Here is a 14,467-nt window from a genome sequence, read left to right as displayed (position 1 = left end):
CTGTGTTCTACTATGGTGCTTTTTGAGTCTCTGCAAACCGCAGCACGTGACATAGCTTTGCAGACGATAAGTACAACCGTTTCAGAGGGGAGAGCGGCCAATGTGACGATCTGGCTCTAAGACGATTCCATAACAAATGACGAAAACGGGCGGATTTCTCAGGTTTTTACTACATATGAACACTTTTCACATTCTCCCGGGCAACGCGGCTGCTAGTCCTCCTTTCATGAGAAATCTTAAGTTCCTAGCTCATGTCCAAGGCACCAAAGAAGGGTAAAATTCAATAATCCATAACTAAAACTTGAGTTGTACTACTTCTTACTGGCTATTACATCAAATTAGAAGCTTCATCTGTGTTCTGCTATGGTGCTTTTAGTGTCTCCGCATACCGCAGCACGCGTCGTAGCTTTGCAGACGATAAGTACAACCGTTTCAGAGGGAAAAGCGGCCAATGTGACGATCTGGCTCTAAGTCGATTCGATAACAAATGACGAAAACGGGCGGATTTCTCAGGTTTTTACTACATATAATCACTTTTCACATTCTCCCGTGCAACTCGGCTGCTAGTCCTCCTTTCATGCAAAACGTTAAGGTCATAGCTCATGTCCAAGTCATCAAAGCCAGCTAAAAAGTCAATAATCCATAACTAAAACTTAAATTGTACTTCTTCTTACTGGCTATTACATCAACTTAGAAGCTTATTCTGTGTTCTGCTATGGTGCTTCTAGTGTCACCGCATACCACAGCACGCGACATAGCTTTGCAGACGCTAAGTACAACCGTTTCAGAGAGAAGAGCGGCCAATGTGACGATCTGGCTTTAAGTCGATCCGATAACAAATGACGAAAACGGACGGATTTCTCAGGTTTTTACTACATATGGAGAATATTCACATTCTCCCGTGTAACGCAGCTGCTAGTCCTCCTTACATGCAAAATCTTAAGTTCCTAGCTCATGTGCAAGGCAACAAAGAAGGGTAAAAAGTCAATAATCGATACCTAAAACTTGAATTGTACTACTTCTTACTGGCTATTACATGAACTTAGAAGCTTCATCTGTGTTCTACTATGGTGCTTCTAGTGTCTCCGCATACCGCAGCACGCGACATAGCTTTGCAGACGATAAGTACAACCGTTTCAGAGGGAAGAGCGGCAAATGTGACGATCTGCTATAAGTCGATTAGATAACAAATGACGAAAACGGACGGATTTCTCAGGTTTTTACTACATGTGAACACTTTTCACATTCTCCCGTGCAACTCGGCTGCTAGTCCTCCTTTCGTGCAAATTGGTAAGGTCCTAGATCATGTCCAAGGCACCAAAGCCAGCTAAAATTTCAATAATCGATAACTAAAACTTGAATTGTACTTCTTCTTACTGGCTATTACATCAACTTAGAAGCTTCATCTGTGTTCTACTATGGTGCTTCTAGTGTCTCCGCATACCGCAAGCACGTGACATAGCTTTACAGACGATAAGCACAACCGTTTCAGAGAGAAGAGCGGCCAATGTGACTATCTGTCTTTAAGTCGATTCGATAACAAATGACGAACACGGACGGATTTCTCAGGTTTTTACTAGATATGAACACTTTCCACATTCTCCCGTGCAACGCGGCTGCTAGTCCTCCTTTCATGCAAATTCTTGAGTTTCTAGCTCATGTCCAAGGCACCAAAGCCAGCTAAAAAGTCAATAATCCATAACTAAAACTTGAATTGTACTACTTCTTACTGGCAATTACATCAACTTAGAAGCTTCATCTGAGTTCTACTATGGTACTTCTACTGTCTCCGCATACCGCAACACGCGACATAGCTTTGCAGACGATAAGAACAACCGATTCAGAGAGACGACCGGCCAATGTGACGAACTGGCTCTAAGTCGATTCGATAACAAATGACGAAAACGGGCGGATTTCTCAGGTTTTTACTACATATGAACACTTTTCACATTCTCCCGTGCAACTCGGCTGCTAGTCCTCCTTTCGTGCAAATTGGTAAGGTCCTAGCCCATGTCCAAGGCACCAGAGCAGCTAAAAAGTCAATAATCGATACCTAAAACTTGAATTGTACTACTTCTTACTGGCTATTACATCAACTTAGATGCTTCATCTGTGATCCACTATGGTGCCTTTAGTGCCTCCGCATACCGAAGCACGCGACATAGCTTTGCAGACGATAAATGTAACCGTTTCAGACAGAAGAGCGGCCAATGTGGCGATCTGGGTTTAAGTCGATTTGATAACAAATGACGAAAACGGACGGATTTCTCCGGTTGTACTTCATATGAGCACTTTTCAAATTCTCCCGTGCAACTCGGCTGCTAGCCCTCCTTTCATGCAGAATGTTAAGGTCCTAGCCCATGTCAAAGGCACCAAAGCCAGCGCAAAAGTCAATAATCGATACCTAAAACTTGAATTGTACTACTTCTTACTGGCTATTACATCAACTTAGAAGCTTCATCTGTGTTCTACTATGGTGCTTTTAGTGCCTCCACATACCGCAGCACGCGACATAGCTTTGCAGACGATAAATGTAACTGTTTCAGACAGAAGAGCGGTCAATGTGACGTTCTGGCTTTAAGTCGATTCGATAACAAGTGACGAAAACGGACGGATTTCTTAGGTTTTTACTACATATGGTCACTTTTTACATTCTCCCGTGCAACTCGGCTGCTAGTCCTCCTTCATGCAGAATCTTAATGTCCTAGATCATGTCCAAGGAACCAAAAACAGCTAAAAAGTCAATAATCGATACCTAAAACTTGAATTGTACTACTTCTTACTGGCTATTACATCAACTTAGATGCTTCATCTGTGATCCACTATGGTGCTTTTAGTGTCTCCGCATACCGAAGCACGCGACATAGCTTGTTGTTGTTGTTGTTGTGCTCTTCAGTCCTGAGACTGGTTTGATGCAGCTCTCCATGCTACTCTATCCTGTGCAAGCTTCTTCATCTCCCAGTACCTACTGCAACCTACTTCCTTCTGAATCTGCTTAGTGTACTCATCTCTCGGTCTCCCTCTACGATTTTTATCCTCCACACTGCCCTCCAATGCTAAATTTGTGATCCCTTGATGCCTCAAAACATGTCCTACCAACCGATCCCTTCTTCTAGTCAAGTTGTGCCACAAACTTCTCTTCTCCCCAATCCTATTCAATACCTCCTCATTAGTTACGTGATCTATCCACCTTATCTTCAGTATTCTTCTGTAGCACCACATTTCGAAAGCTTCTATTCTCTTCTTGTCCAAACTAGTTATCGTCCATGTTTCACTTCCATACATGGCTACACTCCAAACAAATATTTTGAGAAATGACTTCCTGACACTTAAATTTATATTCGATGTTAACAAATTTCTCTTCTTCAGAAACGCTTTCCTTGCCATTGCCAGTCTACATTTTATATTCTCTCTACTTCGACCATCATCAGTTATTTTACGTCCTAAATAGCAAAACTCCTTTACTACTTGAAGTGTCTCATTTCCTAATCTAATTCCATCAGCATCACCCGATTTAATTGGACTACATTCCATTATCCTCGTTTTGCTTTTGTTGATGTTCATCTTATATCCTCCTTTCAAGACACTGTCCATTCCGTTCAACTGCTCTTCCAAGTCCTTTGCCGTCTCTGACAGAATTACAATGTCATCGGCGAACCTCAAAGTTTTTACTTCGTCTCCATGAATTTTAATACCTACTCCAAATTTTTCTTTTGTTTCCTTTACTGCTTGCTCAATATACAGATTGAATAACATCGGGGAGAGGCTACAACCCTGTCTCACTCCTTTCCCAACCACTGCTTCCCTTTCATGCCCCTCGACTTTTATGACTGCCATCTGGTTTCTGTACAAATTGTAAATAGCCTTTCGCTCCCTGTATTTTACCCCTGCCACCTTTAGAATTTGAAAAAGAGTATTCCAGTCAACATTGTCAAAAGCTTTCTCTAAGTCTACAAATGTTAGAAACGTAGGTTTGCCTTTTCTTAATCTTTCTTCTAAGATAAGTCGTAAGGTCAGTATTGCCTCACGTGTTCCAACATTTCGACGGAATCCAAACTGATCCTCCCCGTGGTCCGCATCTACCAGTTTTTCCATTCGTCTGTAAAGAATTCGCGTTAGTATTTTGCAGCTGTGACTTATTAAACTTATTGTTCGGTAATTTTCACATCTGTCAGCACCTGCTTTCTTTGGGATTGGAATTATTATATTCTTCTTGAAGTCTGAGGGTATTTCGCCTGTCTCATACATCTTGCTCACCAGCTGGTAGAGTTTTGTCATGACTGGCTCTCCCAAGGCCGTCAGTAGTTCTAATGGAATGTTGTCTACTCCGGGGGCCTTGTTTCGACTCAGGTCTTTCAGTGCTCTGTCAAACTCTTCACGCAGTATCGTATCACCCATTTCGTCTTCATCTACATCCTCTTCTATTTCCATAATATTGTCCTCAAGTACATCACCCTTGTATAAACCTTCTATATACTCCTTCCACCTTTCTGCCTTCCCTTCTTTGCTTAGAACTGGGTTGCCATCTGAGCTCTTGATATTCATACACGTGGTTCTCTTCTCTCCAAAGGTCTCTTTAATTTTCCTGTAGGCAGTATCTATCTTACCCCTAGTGAGATAAGCCTCTACATCCTTACATTTGTCCTCTAGCCATCCCTGTTTAGCCATTTTGCACTTCCTGTCGATCTCATTTTTGAGACGTTTGTATTCCTTTTTGCCTGCTTCATTTACTGCATTTTTATATTTTCTCCTTTCATCAATTAAATTCAATATTTCTTCTGTTACCCAAGGATTTCTAGCAGCCCTCGTCTTTTTACCTACTTTATCCTCTGCTGCCTTCACTACTTCATAACTCAGAGCTACCCATTCTTCTTCTACTGTATTTCTTTCCCCTATTCCTGTCAATTGTTCCCTTATGCTCTCCCTGAAACTCTGTACAACCTCTGGTTCTTTCAGTTTATCCAGGTCCCATCTCCTTAATATCCCACATTTTTGCAGTTTCTTCAGTTTTAATCTACAGGTCATAACCAATAGATTGTGGTCAGTGTCCACATCTGCCCCTGGAAATGTCTTACAACTTAAAACCTGGTTTGTTAAATCTCTGTCTTACCATTATATAATCTATCTGATACCTTTTAGTATCTCCAGGGTTCTTCCACGTATACAACCTTCTTTCATGATTCTTAAACTAAGTGTTACCTATGACTAAGTTGTGCTCTGTACAAAATTCTACTAGGCGGCTTCCTCTTTCATTTCTTAGCCCCAATCCATATTCACCTACTATGTTTCCTTCTCTCCCTTTTCCTACACTCGAATTCCAGTCACCCATTACTATTAAATTTTCGTCTCCCTTCACTATCTGAATAATTTCTTTTATTTCATCGTACATTTCTTCAATTTCTTCGTCATCTGCAGAGCTAGTTGGCATATAAACTTGTACTACTGTAGTAGGTGTGGGCTTCGTATCTATCTTGGCCACAATAATGCGTTCACTATGCTGTTTGTAGTAGCTTACCCGCATTCCTATTTTCCTATTCATTATTAAACCTACTCCTGCATTACACCTATTTGATTTTGTGTTTACAACCCTGTAATCACCTGACCAGAAGTCTTGTTCCTCCTGCCACCGAACTTCACTAATTCCCACTATATCTAACTTTAACCTATCCATTTCCCTTTTTAAATTTTCTAACCTACCTGCCCGATTAAGGGATCTGACATTCCACGCTCCGATCCGTAGAACGCCAGTTTTCTTTCTCCGACATAGCTTTGCAGACGATAAATGTAACCGTTTCAGACAGAAGAGCGGCCAATGTGACGATCTGGGTTTAAGTCGATTCGATAACAAATGACGAAAACGGACGGATTTCTGAGGTTTTTACTACATATGAACACCTTTCATATTCTCCCGTGCAACGCGGCTGCTAGTCCTCCTTTCATGCAATATCTTAAGTTCCTAGCTCGTGTCCAAGACACCAAAGAAGGGAAAAAAGTCAATAATCGATATCTAAAACTTGAATTGTACTACTTCTTACTGGCTATTACATCAACATCGAAGCTCCATCTGTGTTCTACTATGATGCTTTTAGTGTCTCCGCATACCGCAGCACGCGACATAGCTTTGCAGACGATAAGTACAACCGATTCAGAGAGAAGAGCGGCCAATGTGACGATCTGGCTTTAAATCGATACGATAACAAATGACGAATACGGACGGATTTCTCGGGTTTTTACTACATATGAACACTTTTCACATTCTCCCGTGCGGCGAATGTGACGATAAGGCTTTAAGTCGATTCGATAACAAATGACGAAAACGGACGGATTTCTCAGGTTTTTACTACATATGAACACTTTTCACATTCTCCCGTGCAACGCGGCTGCTAGTCCTCCTTTCATGCAAAATCTTAAGTTCCTAGCTCATGTCCAAGGCACCAAAGAAGGGTAAAAAGTCAATAATCGATACCTAAAACTTGAATTGTACTACTTCTTACTGGCTATTACATCAACTTAGAAGCTTCATCTGTGTTCTACTATGGTGCTTTTAGTGTCTCCACATACGGCAGCACGCGACATAGCTTTGCAGACGATAAATGTAACCGTTTCAGACATATGAGCGGCCAATGTGACGATCTGGCTTAAGTCGATTCGATAACAAATGACGAAAACGGACGGATTTCTCAGGTTTTTGCTACATATGGATACTTTTCACATTCTCCCGTGCAACTCGCCTGCTAGTCCTCCTTTCATGCAAATTGTTAAGGTCCTAGCTCATGTCCAAGGCACCAGAGCCAGCTAAAAAGTCAATAATCGATAACCAAAACTTGAATTGTACTACTTCTTACTGGCTATTACATCAACTTAGAAGCTTCATCTGTGTTCTACTATGATGCTTTTAGTGTCTCTGCATACCGCAGCACGCGACATAGCATTGCAGACGATAAGTACAACCGTTTCAGAGAGCAGAACGGCCAATGTGACGACCTGGATTTAAGTAGATTCTATAACAAATTACGAAAACGGACGGATTTCTCAGGTTTTTACTACATATGAACACTTTTCACATTCCCCCGTGCAACTCGGCTGCTAGCCCTCCTTTCATGCAGAATCCTAAGGTCCTAGCCCATGTCCAAAGCACCAAAGCCACCTCAAAAGTCAATAATCGATACCTAAAACTTAAATTGTACTACTTCTTACTGGCTATTACATCAACTTAGAAGCTTCATCTGTGTTCTACTATGGTGCTTTTAGTGTCTCCACATACCGCAGCACGCGACATAGCTTTGCAGACGATAAGTACAACCGTTTCCGAGAGAAGAGCGGCCAATGTGACGATCTGGCTTTAAGTAGAATCGATAACAAATGACGAATACGGACGGATATCTCAGGTTTTTACTACATATGAACACCTTTCACATTCTCCCGTGCAACGCGGGCACTAGTCCTCCTTTCATGCAAAATCTTAAGTTACTAGCTCATGTCCAAGGCACCAAAGAAGGGTAAAAAGTCAATAATCGATACCTAAAACGTGAATTGTACTACTTCTTACTGGCTATTACAACAACTTAGAAGCTTCATCTGTGTTCTACTATGGTGCTTTTAGTGTCTCCGCATACCGAAGCACGCGACATAGCTTTGCAGTCGATAAATGTAACCGTTTCAGACAGATGAGCGGCCAATGTGACGATCTGGCTTAAGTCGATTCCATAACAAATGACGAAAACGGACGGATTCCTCAGGTTTTTGCTACATATGGACACTTTTCACTTTCTCCCGTGCAGCTCGCCTGCTAGTCCTCCTTTCATGCAAATTGTTAAGGGCCTAGCTCATGTCCAAGGCACCAAAGAAGAGTAAAAAGTCAATAATCGATACCTAATACGTGAATTGTACTACTTCTTACTGGCTATTACAACAACTTAGAAGCTTCATCTGTGCTCTACTATGGTGCGTTTAGTGTCTCCACATACCGCAGCACGCGACATAGCTTTGCAGACGATAAATGTAACCGTTTCAGACAGAAGAGCGGCCATTGTGACGATCTGGCTTTAAGTGGATCCGATAAAAAATGACGAAAACTAACGGATTTCTCAGGTTTTTTCTACATATGAACACTTTTCACATTCTCCCGTGCAACTCGACAGGTAGTCCTCCTTTCATGCAAAATGTTAAGGTTCTAGCTCATGTTCAAGGCACCAAAGCCAGCTAAAAAGTCAATAATCGACAACTAAAACTTGAATTGTACTACTTCTTACTGGCTATTACATCAACTTAGAAGCTTCATCTGTGTTCTACTATGATGCTTTTAGTGTCTCCGCATACCGCAGCACGCGACATAGCTTTGCAGACGATAAGAACAACCTATTCAGAGAGACGACCGGCCAATGTGACGATCTGGCTTTAAGTCGATTCGATAACAAATGACGAAAACGGACGGATTTCTCAGGGTTTTACTACATATGAACACTTTTCACATTCTCCCGTGCAACTCGGCTGTTAGTCCTCCTTTCATGCAAAACGTTAAGGTCCTAGCCCATGTCCAAGGCACCAAAGCCAGCTAAAAAGTCAAAAATCAATAACTAAAACTTGAATTGAACTACTTCATACTGGCTATTACATCAACCTAGAAGCTTCATCTGTGTTCTACTATGGTGCTTTTTGAGTCTCTGCAAACTGCAGCACGTGACATAGCTTTGCAGACGATAAGTACAACCGTTTCAGAGGGGAGAGCGGCCAATGTGACGATCTGGCTCTAAGACGATTCCATAACAAATGACGAAAACGGGCGGATTTCTCAGGTTTTTACTACATATGAACACTTTTCACATTCTCCCGGGCAACGCGGCTGCTAGTCCTCCTTTCATGAGAAATCTTAAGTTCCTAGCTCATGTCCAAGGCACCAAAGAAGGGTAAAATTCAATAATCCATAACTAAAACTTGAGTTGTACTACTTCTTACTGGCTATTACATCAAATTAGAAGCTTCATCTGTGTTCTGCTATGGTGCTTTTAGTGTCTCCGCATACCGCAGCACGCGACGTAGCTTTGCAGACGATAAGTACAACCGTTTCAGAGGGAAAAGCGGCCAATGTGACGATCTGGCTCTAAGTCGATTCGATAACAAATGACGAAAACGGGCGGATTTCTCAGGTTTTTACTACATATAATCACTTTTCACATTCTCCCGTGCAACTCGGCTGCTAGTCCTCCTTTCATGCAAAACGTTAAGGTCATAGCTCATGTCCAAGTCATCAAAGCCAGCTAAAAAGTCAATAATCCATAACTAAAACTTAAATTGTACTTCTTCTTACTGGCTATTACATCAACTTAGAAGCTTATTCTGTGTTCTGCTATGGTGCTTCTAGTGTCACCGCATACCACAGCACGCGACATAGCTTTGCAGACGCTAAGTACAACCGTTTCAGAGAGAAGAGCGGCCAATGTGACGATCTGGCTTTAAGTCGATCCGATAACAAATGACGAAAACGGACGGATTTCTCAGGTTTTTACTACATATGGAGAATATTCACATTCTCCCGTGTAACGCAGCTGCTAGTCCTCCTTTCATGCAAAATCTTAAGTTCCTAGCTCATGTGCAAGGCAACAAAGAAGGGTAAAAAGTCAATAATCGATACCTAAAACTTGAATTGTACTACTTCTTACTGGCTATTACATGAACTTAGAAGCTTCATCTGTGTTCTACTATGGTGCTTCTAGTGTCTCCGCATACCGCAGCACGCGACATAGCTTTGCAGACGATAAGTACAACCGTTTCAGAGGGAAGAGCGGCAAATGTGACGATCTGCTATAAGTCGATTAGATAACAAATGACGAAAACGGACGGATTTCTCAGGTTTTTACTACATGTGAACACTTTTCACATTCTCCCGTGCAACTCGGCTGCTAGTCCTCCTTTCGTGCAAATTGGTAAGGTCCTAGATCATGTCCAAGGCACCAAAGCCAGCTAAAATTTCAATAATCGATAACTAAAACTTGAATTGTACTTCTTCTTACTGGCTATTACATCAACGTAGAAGCTTCATCTGTGTTCTACTATGGTGCTTCTAGTGTCTCCGCATACCGCAAGCACGTGACATAGCTTTACAGACGATAAGCACAACCGTTTCAGAGAGAAGAGCGGCCAATATGACGATCTGGCTTTAAGTCGATACGATAACAAATGACGAAAACGGACGGATTTCTCAGGTTTTTACTACATATGAACACATTTCACATTCTCCCGTGCAACTCGGCTGCTAGTCCTCCTTTCATGGACAACGTTAAGGTCCTAGCTCATGTCCAAGGCACCAAAGAAGGGTAAAAAGTCAATAATCGATAACTAAAACTTGAATTGCACTACTTCTTACTGGCTATTACATCAACCTAGAAGCTTCATCTGTGTTCTACTATGGTGCGTTTAGTGTCTCCGCATACAGCATCACGCGACATAGCTTTGCAGACGATAAGTACAACCGTTTCAGAGAGAAGAGCGGCCAATGTGACGATGTGGCTTTAAGTCGATTCGATAACAAATGACGAAAACGGACGGACTTCTCAGGTTTTTACTACATATGAACACTTTTCACATTCTCCCGAGCAACGCGGCTGCTAGTCCTCCTTTCATGCAATATTTTTAGTTCATAGCTAATGTCCGAAGCACCAAAGAAGGGTAAAAAGTCAGTAATCGATACCTAAAACTTGAATTGTACTACTTCTTACTGGCTATTACATCAACTTAGAAGCTTCATCTGTGTTCTACTATGGTGCTTTTAGTGTCTCCGCATACCGCAGCACGTGACATAGCTTTGCAGACGATAAGGACAACCGTTTCAGAAAGAAGAGCGGCCAATGTGACTATCTGTCTTTAAGTCGATTCGATAACAAATGACGAACACGGACGGATTTCTCAGGTATTTACTAGATATGAACACTTTCCACATTCTCCCGTGCAACGCGGCTGCTAGTCCTCCTTTAATGCAAATTCTTGAGTTTCTAGCTCATGTCCAAGGCACCAAAGCCAGCTAAAAAGTCAATAATCCATAACTAAAACTTGAATTGTACTACTTCTTACTGGCAATTACATCAACTTAGAAGCTTCATCTGAGTTCTACTATGGTACTTCTACTGTCTCCGCATACCGCAACACGCGACATAGCTTTGCAGACGATAAGAACAACCGATTCAGAGAGACGACCGGCCAATGTGACGAACTGGCTCTAAGTCGATTCGATAACAAATGACGAAAAAGGACGGATTTCTCAGGTTTTTACTACCTGTGAACACTTTTCACATTCTCCCGTGCAACTCGGCTGCTAGTCCTCCTTTCGTGCAAATTGGTAAGGTCCTAGATCATGTCCAAGGCACCAAAGCCAGCTAAAAGGTCAATAATCGATAACTAAAACTTGAATTGCACTACTTCTTACTGGCTATTACATCAACTTAGAAGCTTCATCTGTGTTCTACTATGGTGCTTCTAGTGTCTCCGCATACCGCAAGCACGCGACATAGCTTTACAGACGATAAGCACAACCGTTTCAGAGAGAAGAGCGGCCAATATGACGATCTGGCTTTAAGTCGATACGATAACAAATGACGAAAACGGACGGATTTCTCAGGTTTTTACTACATATGAACACATTTCACATTCTCCCGTGCAACTCGGCTGCTAGTCCTCCTTTCATGGACAACGTTAAGGTCCTAGGTCATGTCCATGGCACCAAAGAAGGGTAAAAAGTCAATAATCGATAACTAAAACTTGAATTGTACTACTTCTTACTGGCTATCACATCAACCTAGAAGCTTCATCTGTGTTCTACTATGGTGCGTTTAGTGTCTCCGCATACAGCATCACCCGACATAGCTTTGCAGACGATAAGTACAACCGTTTCAGAGAGAAGAGCGTCCAATGTGACGATGTGTCTTTAAGTCGATTCGATAACAAATGACGAAAACGGACGGACTTCTCAGGTTTTTACTACATATGAACACTTTTCACATTCTCCCGAGCAACGCGGCTGCTAGTCCTCCTTTCATGCAAAATCGTAAGTTCCTAGGTCATGTCCAAGGCACAAAAGAAGAGTAAATAGTCAATAATCCATACCTAAAACTTGAATTGTACTACTTCTTCCTGGCTATTACATCAACTTAGAAGCTTCATCTGTGTTCTATTATGGTGCTTTTAGTGTCTCCTCATACCGCAGCACGCGATATAGCTTTGCAGACGAAAAGAACAACCATTTAAGACAGAAGAGCATCCAATGTGACGATCTGGCTTTAAGTAGATTCGATAACAAATGACGAAAACGGACGGATTTCTCAGGTTTTTACTACATATGAACACTTTTCTCATTCTCCCGTGCAACGCGGTTGCTAGTCCTCCTTTCATGCAAAATCTTAAGTTCCTAGCTCATGTCCAAGGCACCAAAGAAACCTAAAAAGTCAATAATCGATACCTAAAACATGAATTGTGCTACTTCTTACTGGCTATTACATCAACTTAGAAACTTCATCTGTGATCTACTATGGTGCTTTTAGTGTCTCCACATACCGCAGCCCGCGACATCTCTTTGGAGACGGTAAATGTAACCGTTTCAGACAGAAGAGCGGCAAATGTGATGATCTGGCTATAAGTCGATTCGATAACAAATGACGAAAACGGACGGATTTCTCAGGTTTGTACTACATATGAACACTTTTCACATTCTCCCGTGCAACTCGGCTGCTAGTCCTCCTTTCATTCAAAATATTAAGGCCCTAGCTCATGTCCATTGCACCAAAGACAGCTAAAAAGTCAATAATCGATAAATAAAACTTGAATTGTACTACTTCTTACTTGCTATTACATCAACTTAGAAGCTTCATCTGTGTTCTATTATGGTGCTTTTAGTGTCTCCGCTTACCGCAATACGCGACATAGCTTTGCAGACGATAAGTACAACCGTTTCAGAGAGAAGAGCGGCCAATGTGACGATCTGGCTTTAAGTCGATTCGATAACAAATGACGAAAACGGACGGATTTCTCAGGTTTTTACTACATATAAACACTTCACATTCTCCCGTGCAACTCGGCTGCTAGTCCTCCTTTCATGCAAAACTTTAAGGTCATAGCTCATGTCCAAGGCATCAAAGCCAGCTAAAAAGTCAATAATCAATAAGTAAAACTTGAATTGTACAACTTCTTACTGGCTATTACATCAACTAAGAACCTTCATCTGTGCTCTACTATGGTGCTTTTAGTATCTCCGCATACCGCAGCACGCGACATAGCTTTGCAGACGATAAGTACAACCGTTTCAGAGAGAAGAGCGGGCAATGTGACGATCTGGCTTTAAGTCGATTCGATAACAAATGACGAAAACGGACGGATTTCTCAGGTTTTTACTACATATAAACACTTTTCACATTCTCCCGTGCAACTCGGCTGCTAGTCCTCCTTTCATGCAAAATATTAAGTTCCTAGCTCATGTCCAAGGCACCAAAGAAGGGTAAAAAGTCAATTATCCATAAGTAAAACTTGAGTTGTACTACTTCTTACTGGCTATTACATCAACTTAGAAGCTTCATCTGTGTTCTATTATGGTGCTTTTAGTGTCTCCGTATACCGCAGCACGCGACATAGGTTTGCAGAGGAAAAGAACAACCGTTTCAGACAGAAGGGCATCCAATGTGACGATCTGGCTTTAAGTAGATTCGTTAACAAATGACGAAAACGGACGGATTTCTCAGGTTTTTACTACATATGAACACTTTTCACATTCTCCCGTGCTACGCGGCTGCTAGTCCTCCTTTCATGCAAAATCTTAAGTTCCTAGCTCATGTCCAAGGCACCAAAGAAAGGTAAAAAGTCAATTATCCATAACTAAAACTTGAGTTGTACTACTTCTTACTGGCTATTACATCAACTTAGAACCTTCATCTGTGTTCTACTATGGTGCTTTTAGTGTCTCCGCATACCGCAACACGCGACATAGCTTTGCAGACGATAAGTACAACCGTTTCAGAGAGAAGAGCGGCCAATGTGACGATCTGGCTTTAAGTCGATTCGATAACAAATGACGAAAACGGACGGATTTCTCAGGTTTTTACTACATATAAACACTTTTCACATTCTCCCGTGCAACTCGGCTGCTAGTCCTCCTTTCATGCAAAACGTTAAGGTCATAGCTCATGTCCAAGGCATCAAAGCCAGCTAAAAAGTCAATAATCAATAAGTAAAACTTGAATTGTACAACTTCTTACTGGCTATTACATCAACTTAGAACCTTCATCTGTGCTCTACTATGGTGCTTTTAGTATCTCCGCATACCGCAGCACGCGACATAGCTTTGCAGACGATAAGTACAACCGTTTCAGAGAGAAGAGCGGGCAATGTGACGATCTGGCTTTAAGTCGATTCGTTAACAAATGACGAAAACGGGCGAATTTCTCAGGTTTTTACTACATATGAACACTTTTCACATTCTCCCGTGCAA

Source organism: Schistocerca gregaria, chromosome 6 (assembly GCF_023897955.1).
Source record: "Schistocerca gregaria isolate iqSchGreg1 chromosome 6, iqSchGreg1.2, whole genome shotgun sequence".
Lineage (NCBI taxonomy): Eukaryota > Metazoa > Arthropoda > Insecta > Orthoptera > Acrididae > Schistocerca > Schistocerca gregaria.
Note: the sequence above shows the minus strand (reverse complement) of the source record.